The sequence below is a fragment of the Thalassophryne amazonica genome, chromosome 7 (genome assembly GCF_902500255.1).
Source record: "Thalassophryne amazonica chromosome 7, fThaAma1.1, whole genome shotgun sequence".
In the NCBI taxonomy this organism is placed as follows: domain Eukaryota; kingdom Metazoa; phylum Chordata; class Actinopteri; order Batrachoidiformes; family Batrachoididae; genus Thalassophryne; species Thalassophryne amazonica.
Window position 1 is genome coordinate 21,905,836 of NC_047109.1, and position 27,693 is coordinate 21,933,528.

The 27,693-nt window shown below is 43.9% G+C and overlaps 1 pseudogene; it reads right to left on the reverse strand.

The window, feature by feature from the left end:
- Positions 1-27,693, reverse strand: part of LOC117513206 — a 93,039-nt pseudogene that overhangs the window by 53,415 nt on the left and 11,931 nt on the right.

Genomic DNA, 27,693 nt, shown 5'->3' on the forward strand with positions numbered 1-27,693 from the left:
GACTATTTGTTTAAGTTTATCTTTCAGAAATTTATATTCATAATAAAAAAGAAAAGGTTAGCTAAAGGTGGAGCACAATCTGTTCCCATAGGTATCCCTACTGTTTGTTTGAAAATCTGTTGCCAACCTCTATATAGATATTGTCTACAAGGAATTCTATATGTTCAATCATGTTTTTTTTTTTTTTTAAGATGGCTCCCGGTGTAGTCCTTAGTAAAAATAGTTTTAGCGGTGTTAGCAGCTCTAGTGTTCCGAGTAACACAACAAGCATAAGATACAGCTCCAAAGATTTGATCAAGCTAAACAACAACTGCCGTCATGTCCGAATCCACCCGGACCTAAAGGCAATGCTCAGCATATTGACGATCCTGAGAGCGAGTTACAGCTGGAGCTGGCTCAGACCCAAGAGGAAGCGTTGCGCACGAGGGCAAAAATGGGGAAAACGCGGAGGTCTGTTAAACAAGCTAAAAGCTAATGGCAGAAGACCGGTTATCCCGTCACTATTTCTATCCAATGTCCGTGCACTGGATAACAAAATGGACTTGCTACGACAGAGATTACATCAGCGGGACATGAGGAGCTGCAGTGTTTATGTCCTGACGGAGACGTGGCTTAACAACAACATGCCGGACTCTGTCTTCGAGCTACATGAGCGGACACTCTTCCGTGCGGACAGAGACCAGCAGCGCTCCGGTAAAACCAGAGGAGGAGGGCCATGCATCTACATTAACAAAGGTTGGTGCACAAACTGTTCTGTGGTGGAAAGACACTGCTCTGAAGCTGTAAAATATCTTACAGTAAAATGCCGCCCTCACTATCTGCCGTGGGAATTTATAGCAGTGTTTATTGTGGCCGTCTACGTCCCCCCAAGAGCTAATGCTAACGATGCTCTGAAGCAGCTACATAACTCCATCAGCTTGCATCAAAATAAACATCCAGATGCGATGTATGTAGTAACAGGGGACTTCAACCATGTAAACCTGCAATATATTCTCCCCAAATTCCACCGGCATGTAAACATCGCCACACGAGGGGAAAACACGCTGGACAAAGTGTATACAAATATATGTGGAGCTTATAGAGCAGCCCCCTGCCCCCATCTTGGCGCCTCAGACCACATCTCACTCCTCATGCTTCCTGCTTACAGTCTAGTGTCGAAAAGCAGGGACACCATCACAAAGACCATCTCTGTGTGGCCAACTGGTGCTGTCTCCATGCTTCAAGACTGCTTTGAGACCACCAACTGGCAAATGTTCAGAGCCGCTGCAACAACAGGGAGCAATGTGGACCTGGAGGAATACTCATTGACTGTGCACTGCTCCATCCGGAGCTGCATAGACAATGTGGCCACCTCCAAGACCATCACCATCAGGCCAAACCAGAAACCCTGGATGATCGGAAAGGTGCGCTCCCTGCTGAAAATTTGTGATGCTGCATTCAAAGACAGCGATGCAATAGTACTCAGAGCAGCCAGAGGGAACCTGTCAGTGGGAATAAAAAGAGCTAAGTCCACATGTGCCCTCAAGGTTCACGGCCACCTCCAATCCAACGACCCACGGAGCATGTGGAGGGGCATCAAATGCATCACGAACTACAAAAACAATGTAGCACAGTGCTCTGCAGACCCAGCGCTCCCGGACACTCTGAACACATTTTATGTGCGTTTTAAGGCGTCAACACCACCACCCCGCCCGAGTCCCTCCCTCCCTCCCTCAAAGACCCCCCAGTCAGCAACATCACTACAGCTGAGGTGAGGAACGTGCTGCAGAGGATCAACCCCTGAAAGGCCCCAGGCCCTGACGGAATACCAGGGAGGGTCCTAAAAGACTGTGCACACCAGCTGTCTGAGGTTCTGGCGGATATATATAGCATATCTCACCCATATTGGCCTCTCTTCATTGGCTTCCTGTTAATTCTAGAATAGAATTTAAAATTCTTCTTCTTACTTATAAGGTTTTGAATAATCAGGTCCCATCTTATCTTAGGGACCTCATAGTACCATATCACCCCAATAGAGCGCTTCGCTCTCAGACTGCAAGCTTACTTGTAGTTCCTAGGGTTTGTAAGAGTAGAATGGGAGGCAGAGCCTTCAGCTTTCAGGCTCCTCTCCTGTGGAACCTGCTCCCAATTCAGATCAGGGAGACAGACGCCCTCTCTGCTTTTAAGATTAGGCTTAAAACTTTCCTTTTTGCTAAAGCTTATAGTTAGGGCTGGATCAGGTGACCCTGAACCATCCTTTAGTTATGCTGCTATAGACTTAGACTGCTGGGGGGTTCCCATGATGCACTGAGTGTTTCTTTCTCTTTTTGCTCTGTATGCACCACTCTGCATTTAATCATTAGTGATTGATCTCTGCTCCCCTCCACAGCATGTCTTTTTCCTGGTTCTCTCCCTCAGCCCCAACCAGTCCCAGCAGAAGACTGCCCCTCCCTGAGCCTGGTTCTGCTGGAGGTTTCTTCCTGTTAAAAGGGAGTTTTTCCTTCCCACTGTCGCCAAGTGCTTGCTCACAGGGGGTCGTTTTGACCGTTGGGGTTTTTACGTAATTATTGTATGGCCTTGCCTTACAATATAAAGCGCCTTGGGGCAACTGTTTGTTGTGATTTGGCGCTATATAAATACAATTGATTGATTAATATATTCAACACCTCTCTGTCCCAAGCCAGAGTTCCGCCGTGCCTCAAGACATCAAGGATAATCCCTGTGGCAAAGACCTCTGCACCATCCTGCCTCAACAACTTCAGGCCAGTTGCACTCACCCCCATCACCACAAAGTGCTTTGAGAGGCTGGTGATGAGGCACCTGAAGCAGACCATCGATATGACTGCAGATGAGCACCAGTACGTGTACAGGCAAAACCGCTCCACAGCTGATGCCATCTCCACCGTGGTGCACCAGGCCCTCTCCCACACAGAGAAAAGGACTCCTATGCAAGGCTGCTGTTCCTGGACTTCACTTCTGCGTTCAACACCATCATCCCACAGAAACTGGTCTCCAAGCTGGCTGAACTAGGAGTCCCCTCAGCACTATGCAACTGGATCCTGGACTTCCTGACTGGGAGGACACAGAGTGTCAGGATCAACACTACCTCATCCTCCACCATCATCCTGAACACTGGCTGATCACTGATGAAATTTGGTATAGTTTTTTGGATTGTTTGCTATGTAGAATCTGTGATAGATTGATCATTTCAATGCCTTTGTTGTAAAACGGAATTTTCAAGAAAGATTTATTATTATCTTTGGATATATTAGTTTTTTTTCTGTTTTATGTAAACCTAACCTAAAGCTAGCTAAATCTTTTATGACAAGAGGAATATAAATAGGTAATTTTTGTTCTATAAGTATTGTATTTGCTAAAGCTATTAGGATGCCAAGTTTTTGTTGTAAAACTGAAAAAAATAATGTGATAAATTCATGTACTAACCCAGATCTATTGTGATTGTTAACTAGTTCTCTTAATCTAAGTTCTAAATCTGTCTTTCTAGTTGTATGTTGTCTACTGCGCTTACCTGATCATTTTTTGTTAAAGTATGTCCATATTACAATATTTTCAATATCTTTTTAAGAAACATTACCTAGTTTTTGACATTGTCATTAAGTCCGTATGGATAAATTGTGGCTAGTTCCATGTACTAGTATTCCTCCCTTTGTAATTGTTTTGAAACTAAGCTCAGGCATTCACCCTCTTCCAAAAATACTTCCTCTATAGGTATTACATCTATGTCATCTACACTATGACCATATAAGCAAAAGTATTGGTATAAAAATAAATCAGACATTTTGTTAAGCCTCTGTCTATGGTTGTTCATTCTACTCCTAAGGGTTTGGCTAGTTTCTCCTACGTATTGGATACCACATTTTTTGCAGCTAATCAAGTAAATTATATTTTTTGTACTGCATGTCATTTCTGTTTCACGTGAGCTAACATTGTACTGTCTACCTGTGGTGTTACTACTGAAGTTATTCCCTTCTACTATGTATTTGCAAGTTTTACATCTACCGCATTTACTAACTTTAGTGTCCTGTGTAGCATCAATCACATCCCTTCCTACCAAAGTAGGGTTTGGGGATGTAACATCTTAATCACAGGACGAGTTGGAAATAAGAGGTCTACCCTTGTTTAAGGGACTAGGGTATGAGTCCATCACCTTGGTTTGGCGGACTAGTAACCGCCCCCTCTTATACACTCTTGTATGTAGCCATCATAATATTTTAACCTTTGCTTAAGGAACTAGGTAAATCACCTTGGTTTTTAGGGCTAGTGATCACCCCCTCTAATAAGTAGGTAACATTATATTTTAACTTACGTTTAAGGGATAGGGTAAGAGTCTATTACCTTATTTTGTCAGACTAGGGACTACCCCCATTTATACGTAATTATTGTATCAGAAAAGGTTTTGAAATATTTATAGTAGGTAGAAAAAACTGAGTAAATTAGTTGTCAGACTAGCTAAGAATAAGTTACGCAATGTACAAACAATCTATGGAACATATACAAAGATTACCAGGCATGAATGTATATATACCACAAATAACTTTTGTCCAGAGTTCATTTATTTGAAAATGTTTTTTTTTTCATTTGCCTGCAACATCACTGTTTGTGTACTTTCAACTGCAATCATCCATGAAAGCATATGGAGTGCTATGGAATTCTCCTCTCACTACCCATCCTTTGCACTCCATTTTATACAATAAAGGATGAAAAAGAGGTCGGGTCTCCTGAATATATTCACTTTTCTGAGACACCACCTATAAAACCCTTCCCATTACACTTGTATGGTCTAGTGAAGTGGAGCACTACATCGGATGTGATTCACTGGATTGGGAAAAGATCTCATCCTCAATTACCTTTACTTCTAAAAACCCAGACCATCAACAAATCCATTTCAACTACCTTCAAAGGACTTACCTCACTCCAAGAAGAAACTTTCTCTTGAAATGTTTAACATCTCCAATCTGTACTCTGTGCTCAGACAGATTTATAGGCTCATACATGCACATGTACTGGGAACGTAAAGATGTGAGGCGTTTTTGGGGTGAGCTCTGTGCTGCTCTTTCTTTGTACTGGATGTCACTGTAACATGTTCTCCCATTGTGTTACTTCTGAATGATACCACTTCGCTAGACTTAACATCAATGCTGGCAAAACGATGCTGGCTTTACTCTGGAAACCTCTGCACGTGGTTACTAAGCCCCATTATATAATGGGTGAGTGGATCCTTGTCATTTGATTGGTACTTTGTACAAGTAGTACACGTGTGCACAAGCGCAGACCCGGTTGTGTGTGTGTGTGCGCGCAGGGGTACAACGACACAATGATTTGATTGCGCTAACTGATGCTACTAATTCTTGTAACACACACATACATATACACACACAAAATCCACTCTGCTGTAAGCTGTCTGGATACATGAAAAGCTGTTCAGATGAAACGCTGACGTGATTTTTTGGCTGGACTGAGGAACTACGCAAAGTCTTTTTTTTAATGGAAGTACAAAGTCAGTGCACAGCATCACTGGACTACAGGTCATAATTTGGACTGTAGCAGTAGTGGAACACCAAAATGTAGTCCCTTTCTGTTGTTTATAAATGAATAAAATATCAAATGACAAGGATCTATTTTGGATGTTATATAAAACAAATAATGAATGTTTTTACATTCTTTCAATGGAACGAATATTTAATTCGGTGAAAGCTGGAACAAAGCTGGAACAACTTTCACCTCATGAAATATTTGTACCATTGAACTCATAAACATTCAGTATTTGTATAATATTGCTGTTGCGACGGGCTGCAGCAAGCGAGAGCACAGCGCACACATTGACAGGCTGTCCCAGGTGAATGGACTGTCAGATCATGTGATGTGACATTCAGATCACCCGATCTGAATGTCACGTTTGTCTGACAGGACACACGTGTCCTGTGAGCGGCGTGTCGCAGGACTATGGCACATGGCAAGCCAACCATGCCACAAATACACCACTCCAGTCGCTGTCCACCTGACCACTGTGTACTGCAACTGCTGATGAACACGCAATGCATGTGTGGGCGGGCACTCATGCCCTCATGACGAGTACCAGCCAGTGTCTGAGCGCGCGGCACGGTGTGAAGCCAGCCGGGCAGGCTGATGTCACTGTAGCTTACATGACAGACAGAAAGAGTGGAGAATAAATAAAACAAATAAGGGTAAAGGCGTGAACTCATTCATGTGTGATTGCTTTGCTCATATGCTTTGCTGTGGACATACGGCTCCTGTGAGCTGACTGATGACTGTTAGCTGGACCTGACTGTGCACACAAGGTGTTAAATTAAAAACACAGACATCAGACAGATGCAGGACAAAAAAAAAATACATACATAAAATAAAAATCACAGATTAAAAGAACAGAGTGAGCTGTTTTTTTTCCTGTGGGCTGACCACATCCGCAGCCAAAGGTGGGCGTGTCCCTGCAACTGGCAGATGTTCAGATATCTGTGCTCACCAGTCACAGCTGGGGAACACCTGTAGTAGCTTGTAGAATATGACCTCACATAACTTTACCATGAGGTGCAGATGTTGGCATGCTGTCCTCTCGTGGAAACAAATTAAAACACATATCGCTTCAGCTAACCACCGTGTCATCGCACTGCAACACTGGTGAATATCGTGCCATGCAGAAAATCACAGCAAGGTGCATCTATCTGTGGGATTTCTCCACATTGTAAAATTAAAACACATATCACATTTGCAACGCAGCCATCAGTGGATGACTGCGCGTTGGACACGCCATACTGGCTGATGTATTCATGACACAAAAGCCTGGCTGATGTCTTCATGAGACGAGTGCATCAGGTAATTCATTTAAAGCTTATAATTGATTTTAGACGTAACTAAGGGTTTGCTATAGACAGCATTATTCATGGGAAAGCTGTAGAAAAAGTTCCTGCATATAAATATCTGGGCACTTTTTTTGATGAGAAGTTGAGATTTGACGTAAATTTGGCAGACATTGTGAAGCGAGGGCAACAGAGAGTGTACCTCCTTCGCAAATTGAAGTCCTTCTCTGTCAGTTCTGTTATTATGGGTCGTTTTTATCAGTCCTTTATTGAAAGTCTTTTATGTTTTTCTTTCATCTGCTGGTTTCCTAGCCTGGCACTGAAAGATAAAAGTAGCTTGCATAGTATCACAAAGACATGTTCAAAGATCATTGTAAAGATCGATGTATGGGTATGTGGATGTAGTATGTTGCACATTTTATGTGGATGTAGTATGTTTTTTTTTGTTGTTGTTTTTTTGTGATGTGCCGGTATGCAGTCTGCTGAAATTAATTGCCCCTGGTGGGATGAATAAAGTTGTCTAAGTCTAAGTCTAAAAGGAAGAACAGTAATCTCCGTCTTTTCATTACTTCCTGGTGTACATCTAGGCGGAGGCTAAGTCCTGTAGTACTGTTTATAACAGGAATTAAGTATTATAAATTGTGGTGTTTTTTTCTTTTGCTCCGCTGCTGTGTGTACGACTTTCCACGTGCTCACACTGTGTTGGTGCGCATGAACACGAGTGTGCATGAAACCATTGCCACAGTATCATGCATGCCTGTCCGGCCGTGCTTCCCTCCTGACAGCAGGTGAAATGTTTCGCGGTTCCCCATGTATTTTATTTTATTTTTTTGTGGATTTTTGTCCACTTTCGCCCGCAGCTGGTCTGCTCTGTGTAAGCCTGATCCCGTCAGATCTCAGAAGCTAAGCAGTGCAGGACCTGGTTAGTACTTGGATTGGAGACCTCTTTGGAATACCAGCGGCTGTGTGTGTTTCTCCAGGTAACACTGGAGTTGCATCAGGAAGGGCATCCGGCGTAAAACCTGTGCCAAATATCAGTGCGGATCTGGTTGTATCCACTGTGGCGACCCCGAACACAAAAACGGGAGCAGCCAAATGGACAACCTTTCTCCACTTTCGCCCAATTTCATATTTTGTGGGAAGGGCCCTTACTGAAGCTCACGGTCTCTTCTCCTTTTTGTGTGAACCTGTTCATCCCCTGTTCTTTGAAGACATGGTGTCACTGTCTTGCTTCAGTACAGTAATACACACAAGTACGAATTGATTATGGAAGTACATAAGAGACAGTAAACTGTAAAAAAAAAAACTTGTTACATCAGAGACATTTAAACCTTTGCTTGCTGGTGTCTCTGACGTCTTGATGAGGATGTAGGACAGTTGTTTCTACAGTATATGGTAAAAGACCTTTGAACTTGTTTTTTCCTGGCATTGTCATTTCTATTTTTTATAGTAGTTTGCAAGTACTAAACAGTTTAGCCGGAAGAGTAGATCAGAAGATGAAAGTAGGTCAGGCAGAATTTTCTTCTGAAAGTAAGTTTGTTTGGTGACAGTAATCGTTTTGTTTTTTTGCTTTTTTCAAACGATAAATATGTAAAATAAGACATCGAAAATATGTCTGTGATGTAATTATGTAGCAAGTGGAGAGTATTTTTAGATCATTCTGAATGTTTTGCAATGCCCAGGCACGCACGCGCGCACACACACACACACACACACACACACACACACTGGGAACAACTAGGAGGTTCAGGATCTTACTTCAGAGCATGTTGATGATGGTAATGAGAGTGAGGTTGATGCCGTACCTTCACCTTCCCCACTCTTCCAGTCCAGATGGGGGATCAAACCTATGACCCTGTGCACAAGCTGACTTCTCTAAACGTAAGGCCTCCACTTCACCACAAAAACCAGCAGGTGTTTTAGTAGAATTTAAACCTCTGCAACAGCTGAGGACTCCTTGTTAAAACATGTCAAGGTTCTGACAGCTTAACGACTTTGTCTTTGGGTGACTTATTGTTCTGACTGTGTGGGTGAGCAGTTACATTTCATCATCTTCCAGTTTTTTTGTGGTGTGCCAGCATGCTGAACTGAGCTGTGTGAGCTGCACATCATAAGTGCTGTTTGCTGTTAATTGTTGCACCAAAGGTTGCTCTGCATGATGCTCATCTAAATCGCAGTGGAGCAGTGGGACATTAAAAGGCATATTTGTCACTGTCAGGATCTGAGCAGGCATCTGATTGCACAGCTGATTGGAGAAGATGGCAGACCCCCAACCCATGCCATCCTCTGCCCTCCCCCCTTTTACTCCTTGTTCTCTCTGGTCAGAAGAAGAGACATGCCCAGCTCGCCACAATTTCTCTTATACTCACTCGACTGGTAAGCACTGAAAGCCGAGATAGGCATGGCCCAACTTGTCCTTTAACACTCCGAAACGGAGGTGTTCCTTTGTCTCGCTTCATCAGCGAATCGGTTGTGACGCGCGAAGCCTCCACGCGGCTTTCCATGACAAATCTCTTGTTAAAAGTGAAATCTGCCGGAAAATGGCTGATGTCCAGCTCTTGTTATAACCAGAGAAACTGCACACGATGGTCCCCGGCTCCACACAGCCATCTGTTTAGAAATGATGTGGTGGTTTCTTGCCTCTTGATGGCGGCTCAGAGCGCGGCGCACTGTGCACCATTGTGGGCTGTCCTTAAAGCTGTAGTAACACTCCTTATTCTCTGTGAACCCGTAACATTTTCACCGAAAGCCAAATAAATTTTTCGAATGGTTTCCAGCTGCCTGTGTCTAACAGTTTCTGAAAAAATTCTGATGGAAAAAAAAGCCCAAATCATTCCGCCATTTACTCGCAATGAAATAACGACGAGAGGGGTGGAGCAGTGCTCACTCAAAGCCTGCCCACAGGCAAATGACGCAACCGACAGGCGTGGAAAAAGTCCACGCATGCGCACGAAGGTTCAAGCTTGGCTGACGTACAAACATATGAATCAAATCCATATAGTTTTTGAAAAAAATAAAAAGGTACGATACTTTTCTAACAGACCTCATAAAAGATAAACCGATAACTTTCCGTATTTGATTGCAGTACTGTTCAGTTCTTGGGTCACTGGTTAATAAAACAGTAAAAAATTTCATTGGTATGGGAATCTGGTTAAAATACTAAGAGTAATTCATTTCAAATAATTTATTTTATACAGTCATTTCAGTTGTAAGTTATACATATCCCGTAATCCTTTATTATGTTTGGTACATGACGGTCATTAAAACTGAGCATGTGCAGTTGCGCTCTTATCTTTGTAAAGTGTGATCAGTCTCGTCACTTATCATCAACCCTCATCAGGAGCACACAGCCCATCGGTATGTAGCAACTTATAAACTGTGAAATGTGTACTGAAAGCTACCAGTTGCTAATGTACTTTGCTTTAGACGCAATTTAAAGCACAGTTAGTTTGTAATTATTTACTTTACTGTGCTATGTCTGTGTAGCATGAAAGAAAGTTGGTTAAATTGCATCACGTGTGGTGCGTGGCATGAGAGGAGTGTGTACTCGGTTAGCCATATTAGCTGCAGCCAAAACTGTGTGTTTGGTGATTATCAAGCCAAATAATGTAGCGGACGATAGCGTGGTAGGCTTTAAAGGAGTCGTGCTAGTCTAAAGGGCTGTCACCTGAGCATCAAATGGGTTTATGCACTGTGCCAGTCGGAGCGTGGGGGAGCTCTGCTCTGCGCAAGCGTGTTCAACACTATGCATGATGGGAAATGTAGTCTGCAGGGCCTACTGCGTTAGTGGGAGATTAGAAAACCAGGGAATATAGATTGGATGGGGTTTATAAGAATAATTATAAGTATACAAGTATGAAAAATTAGAAATAAAGGTCATATTATTTGTAGCTAAATAGTATAATGTATTGTTTAATTGAAATGATGTTGCATTATATTCAATGAATATAGAATTGTAAATTTTGTTCATTTCTGTGTGTTTTCAGGTTGATGACCTGTGGTCTGTTCTGTTTGAAATTCCTGTGGCGAAGTGGAGTCTTGCTCCTGGGCTAGGGTTTTTTGTTTGTTTATCCTAATTAAAAACACACTATAATTTAATTCCAGTTTTAAAAGAAGGACCGACAACGCCACCCAGGGATATGGCCCTGGGACCAATCAAAGCCCAATCCATAACAGGAGGCTGCGCAAGGTACGGGAAACAGAGAGGTGTACTGATCACAAGGTATATTTATTTTTATCAAGTTAGCTTAAAAATACAAATAAAACATTACAAATCTCGCAGTACTGCTTTTCACATTCACCTATATTACACAGCATTGTCTCATTCAATTTTAACCAGATCTTATATTGCGCTTAACTTAATTAAATTATTCAGCTTTCCATCAATATCCTATTGCACTTAACCGAGTTAAATTATTCAGCTTCAACCGAATTAATGTGGGTGAGCAAGGGTCCAACTCAGACAAAAGAAACCAAATTAAAACAAAAAAAAACACTGCAAACCAAAGCATTAACAGCAAACCAAACAAAAAAAAAAAAACACAACCAAACATGCATCAAACTCAGCTGAGGAGGAATACCCCTCACCCACCACATACATCAATCACAGCAGGTGAAATCAATCCCATGTAGTGCGCCAACAGCACCCGCAGAGGGCAGAAGGAGGAGGAAAGAGCCCACAACACTCAGGCTCTAAAGAAGAATTTGACATTAGCTGTGACACAGCATACAAACCAGCCAAACCATGAACAAACTACCACAGGGAGAGAGCCCCTGAGCCCACGACACGTGCCCGACAACCACGCACTCCCAACAACCAGAAATCAAACAAACACTCTAGCCAGGCTGCTGCCCTGAACCCGAGACACATGCAATTTAAATAACGCCAATGTCAACCGAGGCTACAGAAAAGCACAAAACTAACCTGTAAGAATGACTGGAACCCTCAGAGTCTAATCCAATGTGGCCAAACAATTTGGCACAGAACCTGCAGCACGCCGCCACCACAAGCCCACTCCAGGTGGTATATCTCTGTGAGCGCGCCCTGCGCGCTTTAAAGACCCCAGTTGGCGCCGCCCACCTTCACCTTAAAGGTATACCATACACAACATGCCACATTCTACCCCCCCTTTCTTTGTCGACGTCCCGATGACACAACCAAAAAAAAAATTACCTATTGAATGCCCCGGGGGAAGATGATGGACATTGGAATGTGTGTCCGGCAGTCGCACGAGTAGTGCGACGCAATACTGGACGACTAGCACTTGATAAAGTCGCCGGTATAAGTCTGTTACCATCATCTCCTGCAGGCATACTCTCTGTTGGAACAATAACAGGATCACTGGAGGAACAAGGATCAGATGGAACAGAATTACTGGAGAGCCAAGACGCCAAAGGAGCCACCACCCAGACATCACAGTCTCCAGAAGACTCACTATCCGAGCGCACATGAGAAACGGGTTCAACTCTTTGGGGTCCAATCATAAGGCCAGGCGCAACCTGAGCCTTCAGCATGTCCCAATGTACATTACAAGAGGCATGCAAATCGGAGATCGGCGCAACAGTATAAATCGACTATCCCCAATGGGGGTCTTCAAAACTTGAAACAAGCAAGGGCGCCAGATGTCCTGGATTTTATGATGCCCCTTATAGCTATGGTCTCGAAGGTAACCAGCTGGCCAACCTGCAAAGGTGCCTCCCTAACCCGATGGTCATACCTTTCCTTCCTACGGCCAGCACTCATAGCCAATCTCTTGCGGGAACCAGTAAAAGCCACTCTGAGCCTTGAACAATGCTCAGCAACCCAATTCTGCACTGTCCCAGGGAGGGGATCGGGCACCTGTCCCAGAACAAAATCAACTGGATAGATTGGGCTCTCGCTCAAACATCAAGAAAAAGGAGAGTTCCCCTGTACTCTGGTGAGGCGTGGTGTTATATGAAAAGAGCACATGAGGGAGACAAGATGCCCAGTCCTGTTTCCAGGACAGTGGAAGAGCCCTAAGAAGGTTGTGTAGAGTACGGTTGAACTGCTCACATTGACCATTCATGGCAGGATGGTATGCTGAGGTCCGGGACTTATTCACCCCATACAAATGGCAGAGCTGCTGTAGAATGGCACCCTCAAAACATCGCCCCTGATCTGAATAGATGCGACTTGGCACCCCAAATTTATAGAACCACTCCCGGGTGATCACTTGGGCGACAGTAGAAGCCCGTTGATCCCAAGTGGGAACAGCCATGGTGTACTTAGTAAATACATCCGTCATGACAAGAACATTCTCGATGCCACTACGGGTCAGTTTCCAGCAGTGTAAATCAATAGCCACTATCTCATTAGGGCTGGGAAGCAAGCAGATGCCCCATATAACTATGAGGTACTGGTGCAGAATCTTTAGCCACTTGACACCTTTCGCACTGTTGCACCCAGGACTTAATGTCAGAGAACATCCCAGGCCAGAAGCATCGTTGATGCACCAGTTCAGCAGTCCTCTCAATACCCTGGTGGCTGTGCTCCTGATGGAGCCTGCTCAAGGACCTGTTCCCTGAGTACTGCTGGCAGGAGCAGTTGAAGACTTCTTGCCCCCCATCAGACCGTAAAAGCTGACGATACAATACTCCTTCTTGTTCAACAAGAAGATCCCACTGCTGAAGGAGACACAATGTCTGCCTAGGAAGGCCACGATGCTCTTCTAACGAGGGTCCGTGCACGTCTCCACCAAAAGACCAAAATCTCCTTCAAACAAGGATCATCTTCCTGCAAAGCACCAATTTCAGGCAGAGACCGCTCTGGTAGGGCACTAACCAAAGATGGCGGGCAAGATGTGGAGCTGCAAGTTGCCTGAAAAGCCAGTGGAACAGAGCTGCCTGGAAGCGCACTAGCAGCCAGCTCAGAAGATGTAAGATACTGCCTGGACAATGCATCTGCATTGCATTGCTGCGACCAGATCTATACTTTATTTCAAAATCAAACGCAGCCAGTTGGGCAGCCCACCTATGCTCAAGAGCTCCAAGCTTTTGCGGACTGAAGGTAGCTTAAGGGGTTGTTATCTGTAAAGACCTGGCACTTCTGGCCAGCAAGTACTCCCCGAACTTTTCGGTCATGGCCCACTTGAGCGCTATAACAGTTCCAATTTCATGGAACTATAGTTGGTCATATTGCGCTCAGTGGGCCGAAGACCGCGACTGGCATAGGCGACCGGCCTAATGCCACCCTCAGTCTCTTGCGACAGCCAGCCCCAAGACCACTGTAGCTTGCATCAGTCTCCAAGATAAAAGGTTTGGAGAAATCTGCATATGCAAGCACTGGGGCTGAGACCAGCTTAGCCTTCAAGGCTTCAAAGCCCTCCTCACACTGGGAGGTCCAACCCTCAACCAGGGGCTTCCCAGACCCCTCTTGTGCTTTGTTCCAGCAACGTCCGCCAACCAGCCTATGCAGCGGGCAGCCAATTTGGCGAAACCCTCTACAAATCTTCCATAATAACTAGCAAACCCAAGAAAAGAACGCAACTCTGTGACATGTTGAGGCCGCTTCCATGTGGCCACTGCCTCGATCTTGGAGGGGTCAGTAGAGACACCCTCCTGGGAATCACATGTCCCAAATATTTAACTTTTGGCTGGAAAAAGGAACACTTTTCTAGCTTGGCCTTCAAGCCTTCCCGGTGGAGACGTTCCAAAACCAGTTGCAGCCTCTCCAGGTGCTGTGGCAGGTTGGAAGAGTACACAACAATGTCGTCAAGATATAACAACGACAGACATTGTTGATCACCAAACAGCCTCTGCATTAACCGCTGGAATGTGCTTGGAGCATTGCACAAGCCAAAGGGCATCCGATTGAACTCGAAGAGGCCAAAAGGTGTACAAAAGGCCGTCTTTGGCTTGTCCTGCTCCGCTACAGGGACCTGATTATATCCACTGGCCAGATCGATAGTAGAAAACCAGCAGGCACCAGACAGCGCATTGAGGACTCTCCTCGATGCGTGGCAAGGGAAAGGCGTCCTTCCTGGTCCTTAGCGTTAAGAAGGCGATAGTCCCACGCAAAGGCGAAGACCACCATCCCTCTCTTACGGACCAAGAGGATAGGAGAAGCATATGGACTGCTACTTTCCCTTATCACATGCACGTCGAGGAGTTTGGATTAATATGGGCCTTCCACAGCCTCATATTCCAAAGGTGGAAGAGACGACTAGCAGTTGCCAACACGGACATCATCCAGCAACAAGGGAATCTCATGGTGTGACCAAACTGGTACACCCAAGGTCCCCTTCGTGAGCAGAGAACACAGTACTATACCTTGTGACAACAACATTCGAACCTCTCCTCTTGAGCTGTAGAAGTTAAGTGCAGACAAATCCACTGCCTTCCACCCACACTTTTCAGACATGTCAGCCTACATGGGCAGCCACTGTGCTGTCCCCCGGATGATCTCCGTTCACCCCTGCTGGCAGGGACGTTACGACCTCAGGCCCTGCTAAGTGTGTCCAAGAGGCTGATACGAGGAGGTGAGGATACAGTAAAACATCAGTCAACCCAACATTAACCACCGGGATGTAAACTGTACCTCTGTTAACACGCACTAAACAGGGAGAAGTGAGAAGACCAGCTGGAAGACCTGATTCTGATGGCTCAAAAAGAACTGCCTGGCCAGCAAAGTGGCTGAGGGCAAGTGCCGGCAACCAACTTCATAGTGCCACCCGATATTCGCACAGCTCGTGGACCCCCGCGTTTTTACCAGTCCGACTGATGCAGTTGGCTCACAAGCCTCTGCCCAATGATACTTCTGTAAGGCCTCCATGACGGGACCTGGAGCCTCTGCAACCACTGGAAGTTCAAAAAGAAGAACCATGGGTGTAAAAAAGCTTCTCGATAGCAACAACGAATTATATTCATTCCTAAAATACCAGGCACTGGCAGTCTTGCAACCGGGGAATCCTTTACAACAAGTATTCCACAGTGAGTTAGCACTTTGTTGCACAGAACCACGTCCAGTTCTAGATAGCCAATATATAGAATCTTGAGCCCATTGGCGGCCCTCAACTGCAAACAGTGACAGGCCTGCAGACGGTCTGTGCCCCAAGGCCTCAAAATGTTCTCTGAAAAAAACTCTCCGTAATAGTTGGCACCATAGATCCAGTGGTCCAACAAACATGGAACTTTATTCCACCCATGCCAACCTTAATGGTCGGACAAGACGACATTAAGCCTGAAAAATTGCCTACCATTGAGACCCTAAACACCCTACCTGAACTCTGGCTCCCCAGTGCAGTGGGCGCTAGTTTCCCTGTGGCTCAGAAGCTTGAGGAGGCCTAGAGGAAGGGTTTACTTGGTTGCGAAATGTACCTTCTCTCCATCACACTCCTTGCATAATGGCCAGATTGATTACATCTCCGGCATATGATACTACTACGAGGAAGCCTACCACTTTGCCGGCAATGCCTGGAGAGAAGCCACAGTCTGAGTGAGCTGATTCAGTTGTTCCTGCTGGCTCTTAAGCAGCTCCAGGACTTCACTCAGTCCTGGTGCTGGCAAGGAGGGAGATAGAGCATTACCTCTAACCTCAAACTGAAGACCATAGGATGGATGGGAGGGAAAAGCTATGCTCACTGATGAACATGGAGGAAGCCCCTCCCTTTCCCACACAAGGGCCTCTGCACGTACCTGCAGTAGAGTAGCAGTTGGACTTCTCGCGGACAAACCACTTTAACTCCCTACGCAGAGCTTTGTCACTACGTGCTCGACAAACTGATCTCGAAGAAGAATTGCTGGCATTTGGCACACCACCAGGAGTACTCTGTTTCGACCTTCACCATAAGCGACATTAGAGCCTAATGAAACTCTTGTAAAGTTTCCCCATCCTTGTTGTTGTCTGGAGAAAACAGCTTGCTGTAAAGTGACATATGGCCTCTGTACAGCCATAACAGTTCCAAAGGAATTTGCAAAATCCGAGCTGGATCCCCTCCCAGATCCTCTAAGGGACTGGAACTTTATCTCACTCTTAGGCCTCACCTTCCAAGATGATCGAACATGAATAGCGCCTCGTCCCTGGATAGCAAGGCTGACGCTGCACGCATACAAGCTTGAACCTCCTCTGTCCATTCATCCATTGTTATACCAGTTCTACCACTGAACAGAGGACACTTACGATCACGGGGCATAACAATCACCCGCTCTATGGACGCAGATGGAATCACTGAAGAAGCACTGGCAGCAGGAGTGCCTGGAGCCTGGACAGCTCCGCTAGGCCCAGTCTGGGCCCCCTCCTGGAGAAGTCGCTCATTGTCTGCTTTAAGCTGAGACAGTTGCTCTCTGAGCCATTGGAGCTCCTCCTCCATACTGCTGCAAGTACACACACACCGACCTCAACGGCAAGGGAGAAAAGGGAAGAAAAAAAAAAAAAAAAAAAAGTTCTACCAACCTCAAGTTTGGGTCCTAAAAAGAATACCGTTGCTTCGTCCAACTGTGCCTATCCACAACAAAATTACATAGAAACAGTACAAACAAGAATCACAGTTCATAAATACTACCACAGTGATCACACCTCTACATCATTTCCATCCTGCCGACAACGCCAAGTGTGGCGAAGTGGAGTCTCGCTCCTGGGCTAGGGTTATTTGTTTGTTTATCCTAATTAAAAACACACTATAATTTAATTCCAGTTTAAAAAAGGACCAACAACACCACCCAGGGATATGGCCCTGGGACCAATCAAAGCCCAATCCGTAACAGGAGGCTCCGCAAGGTACGGGAAACAGAGAGGTGTACTGATCACAAGGTATATTTATTTTTATCAAGTTAGCTTAAAAATACAAAAAAAACATTACAAATCTCGCAGTACTGCTTTTCACATTAACCTTATATTACACAGCATTGTCTCATTCAATTTAACCAGATCTTATATTGCGCTTAACTGAATTAAATTATTCAGCTTTCCATCAATATCCTATTGCACTTAACCGAGTTAAATTATTCAGCTTCAACCGAATTAATGTGGGTGAGCAAGGGTCCAACTCAGACAAAAGAAACCAAATTAATACAAAAAAAAACCCCACTGCAAACCAAAGCATTAACAGCAAACCAAACAAACAAATAAAAAAAAAACACAACCAAACATGCATCAAACTCAGCTGAGGAGGAATAACCCCTCACCCCACCACATCAATCACAGCAGGTGAATCAATCCCGTGTAGTGCGCCAACAGCCCCGCAGAGGGCAGAAGGAGGAGGAAAGAGCCCACAAAAACTCCAAAATTTCCTGTATATTCATTTTGTAAATTGGTTTGTCCATTGTGTTGTTAGCATGGCCCAAGCTGAGGGTCACCCTTTGAGTCTGGTCTGCTTGAGGATTCTTCCTCAAATCATCAGAGGGAGTTTTTCCTTACCACTTTCGCCTGTGTGCCTGCTCTGGGGGTTGGTAAAGTTAAACCTTACTTGTGTGAAGCGCCTTCAGGCGACTTTGTTGTGATTTGGTGCTATATAATTGAAAATAAAAAATGTAAAATTGCAATAAAAACATATCAGTCTTCATCCTCATCTTCTTCCAGGTCTTTTTCTTCCACTTTTCCCTCAGGAAAGGGAGATTAATTTATGATTTTGTTAGGTGAGTGCTGTGGCATTTAATAGTTATATAAGGCAGTAGTGATGTATTGGAGAGAAATGTCTTACCAATACTGTTAGAGTCAGAGAAATGACAATAGAAGCTACCAGTCCTTTCCACTTGCCTAAATGCTTCTAAAACCAGTCAACTATTGGGTTAATGATTGCAGAATTTTCAACCACTTCCTCAGAGAGTGTCTTTAGTCCAGTCTGGGCTGTAGTTATGGAGCCGTCAGGTGCAGTATTGTTTTGGGATAAATGCGTGACACTCTTTGGCCAAACATGTGGCATATAGCCCCCTTTTTGGCTATGACAAAGTCCAGAGCCAACTTTTTATAGCAAGCCATGAATGAGGTGGCTGTTAGTTGTTCATGTCGTCCAGTCACAGATGGTCAGATTATTCAATCTTTGCACACTGAAAAATATAATGGATGTCATTAATTTTATCTACATTTTTTGTTAATTGTACCCACCAACAGATGGTCAAATCCCGCTACAATTTGATCCACCAATTTATATTCATCAGACAACCCCCTAGGTACTCCTATGGCACCAATATAGGTGGGAGAACTGGCAATATTTCAAATGAATATCATTTAGATGTGGGCAGTACACTGACAGGTATCGTTTGGATTTTTTTTTTAATAATCAAATCCTTATCTGTCATACTCATGGTGTTCAAAGGAGCAATGAGAATGAATGAATTTCTTTCAGTACAAAAAAAAAAATCTGATTTCCCAGTTAGCGTAAAGGGTGCAAGTTGAAGCAAACACTTATTTTTTCCTCCCCCGTTCGTACCTTAGGAAATTATACTCGTCATAAGGAATACAACAAGAGCAAAGACAGACATTTGAAGATAATTACTGAACCTAAATTTGTTCAGCCCAACCAAATAAGTAATAGACAAAATCCAAAAATAATAATACAAGTTCATTAACTTAATTTTCCATACTGTAAAGAGATATATTTTGTGAGGTGGCATGTGACCTGCAGACAAGATGGCTACGTAGTGCATTACTCTTGCCCCTTCCTCCCATTTTTCTATATTAACCATTCATCTCACACTTAAAAACGTTTTGCCCCGAGTCTCCATAAGCTCCGTGTACATGATGGCTGAAGGTTTGAGAAGCAAAGCTAGGTCTAACCCTCTGAAAGATCATGAAAAGCTGGGTCATATAAGCTAGCTGTCTCGTCCATGCTAGCTACCACAATGAAAGAGCAGCAAACTTTTATTAAGGAGGAGTTTGCAAAGTTTTCAGAACAGCTGAACGGACATAAAAAAATAGCTAACGAAAAAACTCTAAGAAGCTGAAACGGACCACAAAGAACTTTTCACTCAGCTAGCTAAACCTGAGCAGTCTTTCCAAATAAATGCTGCAAACTTGAAGCAACCCATCGCACGCTGGAAGATTGTCCCACAGAGATAAACGTTTGCATTATCAACCTGCCACAAAAAGCTGAGAATGGCGACGCTGTGATCTTTATTTCATCCTTGCTCACTAAATGGTTCCACATCGTGCCGGTGGGAAAACCGAAGTGATGTGGGCTCATCACGTTGGACCAGAGCCCAGCACCAGATCCCGCTCCCTGATCTGCAAGATGCTACGTTACACAGAACGGGCCCACTAGGTGAAAGCAGCCAGAGGGGCTCGCATTGAAGTCAACGGCAAAGACGTTCGCTTTGCCGCGGACTGCAGTAATTACACCATCAAACGGTGTTGCTCATTTTCCCCAAACGATGGAGTCAGAGACAAAACTCAGCTTCATTCCGTTCCTGATTTATCCAGCCAAACCAAAGCAGTCCCACAGATCAGAAGTGCACATCTTTGGGACCCAGGCAGAGGCTGAGGAATTCCTCAGCGCCCAGACTCCACCGCCGGACTAATGAAGGAATCTGATGTCTGCACTCTGAACTCGTAACATGGGATCTCTGGGTTAGTATTGCATGGATAAATCCCAAAAGGCTCTTTTCTAGTTGAATTATTAGTAACTACAGTATTGCAGTAGATTTTCATATCTTTTGTTTAGCAAAACAATCTCAAAAACTCTAACTTTGATGGATAATTTTATTTTGCACCATGGACAATTTCAGTTGTTTTGTTCTTTTTATGACATGTTAGAATAATGTATGAGGGGATGACATTTATAATGTGTGATAGCCAGCTTTCTCAGCTCAGGTGCCCATATTGTGGGTGTTTTGTTTGTGGCTACTGCCACCTTGTTATTTGTTATGTAGATGTGAGTTCACATTTTCTGGGCGACATGGAGTTATATATCAGGATCGTCATATCTCTGATTATAATGCAGAAACACAAAACTTTGCCCAGTATTGTCTGATATACATAGCAAGCTGGAATATAAATGGCTTAAATGCTCCCGTTAAGCACTCACTGTGCCTAGATTGGCTTAAGAGACATAAGATTGACGTGGCCTTGATTGACGTGTGATAAACAACGCTTGTCAAATCGTTATTACTATACTACGGCTGCACCTGCTTTCAACTCTAAAAGCTGTGGTGCACGGATGGTGCTGAGATGTAGCCTATCCTTAAAGAAGACCTGCAATGAAATAAATGCAGTCAGATCTTTGGACCAAAAATGACTTATATTTACACATAAGATCCTTCTGAATGTAGTAAAGTAAATCTGCAAGCCCAGATCTGTCATTCAACAGAGAAATCTTCATTTAAAAATTACAAATTTACAGCTAAAATTTAGCCCTCCGCAAAACTGTCATCACATCCAGGATGCTGCCGAGACGTCAGGGAAAAGACCCTATCCCAGCATGCATTGCACGCGCCAACTGTAATTTGTGGATTTACGTCAGTTTGCATCTGCACCTTTTTCTTGTCTTATACAGAAGGATCTACTTTTTTAAAACTTCATATTGTCTTGCGGCACGTTTGGTGAGAACATATTTCTTTTAATTGTGCTTGAAAATTATTTTGGGGGACTTTTTCATACGCCCGTTTGATTGAGTGGTGTCGCATTGAAAATCTACCTTCTTTCGCCTCCGGTGTTACTGTCGCAGGATACGGATGCGGGACCCGCAAGAATCCAAGTCATTAAAAAGATATAAACCTCTCTCAGCGGCCATGGAGCTCTGCAGCTCCGATTACCGAGACGGCGCTGTGGAAAGTCTGTCCTTGCAGCAACAGGTGTCACCGGCCGCTCCGCATCAAAACAGCGAGTGTATTCTCTGGACTTTTGCCAAGTTGGCTGCACCTCCATTCAGTATACTGGGAGGTGGTGCCGGCTGCACAGCAGACACGGGGGCGATGTGAGTGGTCCGCTTCAGCGTTTACCGAGCATGCAGACTCAGTAAGCGCATCAGAGGCAGAGAGCGAGGTGTCGGGGAAGAACGTCACCCGCTGTCGATGTCGCCGCTGATCTAAGCATGCAGAGCTGAATCTCACATTCATTGCAGCTTACTTTTGGATGCTGAAACCAGGATGTGTATAACAGTAACATTACTAACAGATAAAATCAATTTCAATGCAGGATCGGACTGAAGGCGGGAGAGCTCTGTCTTCTGCCGGACGTCACTGCAATGACCTGGATGTACAAACAGTTTTCGCCGAGGGCCAAATTTTTGTGCAGATTTGTCATTTTTAAATGAAGATTTCTCAGCTGAATTACAAATTTGGGCTTACAGATTTACTTTACTGTATTCATAAGGGTCTTATAAATACATATCAGCTATTTTTTTCCTGAGATCTGACCACATTTATTTCAATGCAGGTCTACTTTAACAATATTTGGAAGATATGAAAGTGAGGAACAACAATCGTATATGGCCAGAAAATAGCATTTCAGTAAGGTATGTCTTCTATAATACATTTCAATTCTAAGGTAGAAATCTACTAGTGTATACTAAGATATATCTAGTAAGTTCCTTTGGCTGCTCCCTTGTTTGCACTCGGGGTCGCCACAGCAAATCCAAGGTGGCTCTGCATGTTGAATTGGCACAGGTTTTACGCCGGATGCCCTTCCTGATGCAACTCCACATTACATGGAGAAATGTGGCAGGGGTGGGATTTGAACCCGGAACCTTCTGAACTGAAACCAAGCAATTTAACCAGTTGGCCACCACCCCTGCATACTAAGATATATCTAAATATCTAAAAAAAAAAAAGAAGAGTAGAGTAGAGCCACTTAGGTGCCTGGTCTTGAGAACCAGGGATGGTAGGTTTCGAAAAGCTTTTTTATCCCATGGGAACTCTTCCTACCCACCCAAGCAGCTCAAGAAAATAGACAGCATGTATATACTGTAAGTGATATTTACACAATCAGGGTAATAAACATATACAAGAAATATAGTTACTACATAATATTATAGGAGTTAGCTTCTAAAACCTAAATTATAGCTAGTAGGCTAAGCTATAAATATGTTTTTTTAATATATAGAAACAGAAGCTATGATGTAATATGTTTTTGGTATCTATCTAAAGTTCACCCTGCTAGCTTACTATAGGAAGAAAAATACATACTGTATATGCAATCTAATGGAAACCCCAAATATAGATACTATCTGTGGATATCTATTAACCCTCTGGGGCTGACGCCGTTGTATAAGATGGCTAAGACCAAGCTTTACTAAATTATAAATAACTTTTGAATGATATGAGATAGAAACTTACTTTTTTTTTGCTGAAAAGTTAACTCCGCGGATTTTCGAGCCAGCCATTGGCCATCTTTGTACTCCTCATAGAGGCTGTGTGATGACGTGCGCAATGTGAGTGTCCAATCGGAAATGGTTCACCATCACATGGTTTTCCAAAATCCAATCGTAGGGCAGATTTACCTCACGTGAAAAGCCAAAGATTGTTTTCAGGAGTGATATGTTACTAGTTGGCCCGTTTGAATAGCCCCCTGGGTGCTCCAATGAGTACATACTATTACTACATACTCAGTGCGCCCTGCGCCATTACGCACAGCGATCAGTGAAAGCAGGGGCACACGGAGAGCCTCTGATGACAATCTCACGCGCTCAAACAAAGAGTGTGTAACTATCAGGATTGCTCCACTAGTTTGCATGTGAATGTTACTGGATAACTCTGTTGCTTTCTCTGCATAAAGCACTGTATGTAGCTATGTTACTATATAAACAGACGCTAAAATATAATATGTTTTAGGTTTCTATCTAAAGTTAAGATCTAAAGTTTCTAATGGAAACCCCAAACTTAGATATTATCTCTTGATATCTATTAAAAAATCTTTTAAACTGAAGAACCAATTTGTCATACAGAAACCCTTGTTTAACTAATCTACAAGTAAGTTTATGGTGTTTTGTGGAAAAACGTATTACAGATTCAACCAATTCAGACTAACTGAGAGGTGTAAACACCGTATGTAGGTTTACTCAGTATGTTACTACTCATCAGAAAGTTAAAATCATCCCGTTTGTCAAAAACTGCTGTTCTAAACTGTCTATCTATAATGCTCAATTCTATATCTAAGTATGAGAGTATGTTATTGTTTTCTGTAGTCTTTTTAAGCTCTAATTCTGATTGATAAATATTTTTAATTTCATTCTCAAAATTAGAGTTATTTAAATAAGTAGGGCATCAATGCAACAGAACGTATTACTAAAGGTTTTTGCTGACTGACTATTTGTTTAAGTTTATCTTTCAGAAATTTATATTCATAATAAAAAAGAAAAGGTTAGCTAAAGGTGGAGCACAATCTGTTCCCATAGGTATCCCTATTGTTTGTTTGAAAATCTGTTGCCAACCTCTATATAGATATTGTCTACAAGGAATTCTATATGTTCAATCATGTTTTGTTTTTTTTTTTTAAGATGGCTCCCGGTGTAGTCCTTAGTAAAAATAGTTTTAGCGGTGTTAGCAGCTCTAGTGTTCCGAGTAACACAACAAGCATAAGATACAGCTCCAAAGATTTGATCAAGCTAAACAACAACTGCCGTCATGTCCGAATCCACCCGGACCTAAAGGCAATGCTCAGCATATTGACGATCCTGAGAGCGAGTTACAGCTGGAGCTGGCTCAGACCCAAGAGGAAGCGTTGCGCACGAGGGCAAAAATGGGGAAAACGCGGAGGTCTGTTAAACAAGCTAAAAGCTAATGGCAGAAGACCGGTTATCCCGTCACTATTTCTATCCAATGTCCGTGCACTGGATAACAAAATGGACTTGCTACGACAGAGATTACATCAGCGGGACATGAGGAGCTGCAGTGTTTATGTCCTGACGGAGACGTGGCTTAACAACAACATGCCGGACTCTGTCTTCGAGCTACATGAGCGGACACTCTTCCGTGCGGACAGAGACCAGCAGCGCTCCGGTAAAACCAGAGGAGGAGGGCCATGCATCTACATTAACAAAGGTTGGTGCACAAACTGTTCTGTGGTGGAAAGACACTGCTCTGAAGCTGTAAAATATCTTACAGTAAAATGCCGCCCTCACTATCTGCCGTGGGAATTTATAGCAGTGTTTATTGTGGCCGTCTACGTCCCCCCAAGAGCTAATGCTAACGATGCTCTGAAGCAGCTACATAACTCCATCAGCTTGCATCAAAATAAACATCCAGATGCGATGTATGTAGTAACAGGGGACTTCAACCATGTAAACCTGCAATATATTCTCCCCAAATTCCACCGGCATGTAAACATCGCCACACGAGGGGAAAACACGCTGTCAAAGTGTATACAAATATATGTGGAGCTTATAGAGCAGCCCCCTGCCCCCATCTTGGCGCCTCAGACCACATCTCACTCCTCATGCTTCCTGCTTACAGTCTAGTGTCGAAAAGCAGGGACACCATCACAAAGACCATCTCTGTGTGGCCAACTGGTGCTGTCTCCATGCTTCAAGACTGCTTTGAGACCACCAACTGGCAAATGTTCAGAGCCGCTGCAACAACAGGGAGCAATGTGGACCTGGAGGAATACTCATTGACTGTGCACTGCTCCATCCGGAGCTGCATAGACAATGTGGCCACCTCCAAGACCATCACCATCAGGCCAAACCAGAAACCCTGGATGATCGGAAAGGTGCGCTCCCTGCTGAAAATTTGTGATGCTGCATTCAAAGACAGCGATGCAATAGTACTCAGAGCAGCCAGAGGGAACCTGTCAGTGGGAATAAAAAGAGCTAAGTCCACATGTGCCCTCAAGGTTCACGGCCACCTCCAATCCAACGACCCACGGAGCATGTGGAGGGGCATCAAATGCATCACGAACTACAAAAACAATGTAGCACAGTGCTCTGCAGACCCAGCGCTCCCGGACACTCTGAACACATTTTATGTGCGTTTTAAGGCGTCAACACCACCACCCCGCCCGAGTCCCTCCCTCAAAGACCCCCCAGTCAGCAACATCACTACAGCTGAGGTGAGGAACGTGCTGCAGAGGATCAACCCCTGAAAGGCCCCAGGCCCTGACGGAATACCAGGGAGGGTCCTAAAAGACTGTGCACACCAGCTGTCTGAGGTTCTGGCGGATATATATAGCATATCTCACCCATATTGGCCTCTCTTCATTGGCTTCCTGTTAATTCTAGAATAGAATTTAAAATTCTTCTTCTTACTTATAAGGTTTTGAATAATCAGGTCCCATCTTATCTTAGGGACCTCATAGTACCATATCACCCCAATAGAGCGCTTCGCTCTCAGACTGCAAGCTTACTTGTAGTTCCTAGGGTTTGTAAGAGTAGAATGGGAGGCAGAGCCTTCAGCTTTCAGGCTCCTCTCCTGTGGAACCTGCTCCCAATTCAGATCAGGGAGACAGACGCCCTCTCTGCTTTTAAGATTAGGCTTAAAACTTTCCTTTTTGCTAAAGCTTATAGTTAGGGCTGGATCAGGTGACCCTGAACCATCCTTTAGTTATGCTGCTATAGACTTAGACTGCTGGGGGGTTCCCATGATGCACTGAGTGTTTCTTTCTCTTTTTGCTCTGTATGCACCACTCTGCATTTAATCATTAGTGATTGATCTCTGCTCCCCTCCACAGCATGTCTTTTTCCTGGTTCTCTCCCTCAGCCCCAACCAGTCCCAGCAGAAGACTGCCCCTCCCTGAGCCTGGTTCTGCTGGAGGTTTCTTCCTGTTAAAAGGGAGTTTTTTCCTTCCCACTGTCGCCAAGTGCTTGCTCACAGGGGGTCGTTTTGACCGTTGGGGTTTTTACGTAATTATTGTATGGCCTTGCCTTACAATATAAAGCGCCTTGGGGCAACTGTTTGTTGTGATTTGGCGCTATATAAATACAATTGATTGATTAATATATTCAACACCTCTCTGTCCCAAGCCAGAGTTCCGCCGTGCCTCAAGACATCAAGGATAATCCCTGTGGCAAAGACCTCTGCACCATCCTGCCTCAACAACTTCAGGCCAGTTGCACTCACCCCCATCACCACAAAGTGCTTTGAGAGGCTGGTGATGAGGCACCTGAAGCAGACCATCGATATGACTGCAGATGAGCACCAGTACGTGTACAGGCAAAACCGCTCCACAGCTGATGCCATCTCCACCGTGGTGCACCAGGCCCTCTCCCACACAGAGAAAAGGACTCCTATGCAAGGCTGCTGTTCCTGGACTTCACTTCTGCGTTCAACACCATCATCCCACAGAAACTGGTCTCCAAGCTGGCTGAACTAGGAGTCCCCTCAGCACTATGCAACTGGATCCTGGACTTCCTGACTGGGAGGACACAGAGTGTCAGGATCAACACTACCTCATCCTCCACCATCATCCTGAACACTGGCTGATCACTGATGAAATTTGGTATAGTTTTTTGGATTGTTTGCTATGTAGAATCTGTGATAGATTGATCATTTCAATGCCTTTGTTGTAAAACGGAATTTTCAAGAAAGATTTATTATTATCTTTGGATATATTAGTTTTTTTTCTGTTTTATGTAAACCTAACCTAAAGCTAGCTAAATCTTTTATGACAAGAGGAATATAAATAGGTAATTTTTGTTCTATAAGTATTGTATTTGCTAAAGCTATTAGGATGCCAAGTTTTTGTTGTAAAACTGAAAAAAATAATGTGATAAATTCATGTACTAACCCAGATCTATTGTGATTGTTAACTAGTTCTCTTAATCTAAGTTCTAAATCTGTCTTTCTAGTTGTATGTTGTCTACTGCGCTTACCTGATCATTTTTTGTTAAAGTATGTCCATATTACAATATTTTCAATATCTTTTTAAGAAACATTACCTAGTTTTTGACATTGTCATTAAGTCCGTATGGATAAATTGTGGCTAGTTCCATGTACTAGTATTCCTCCCTTTGTAATTGTTTTGAAACTAAGCTCAGGCATTCACCCTCTTCCA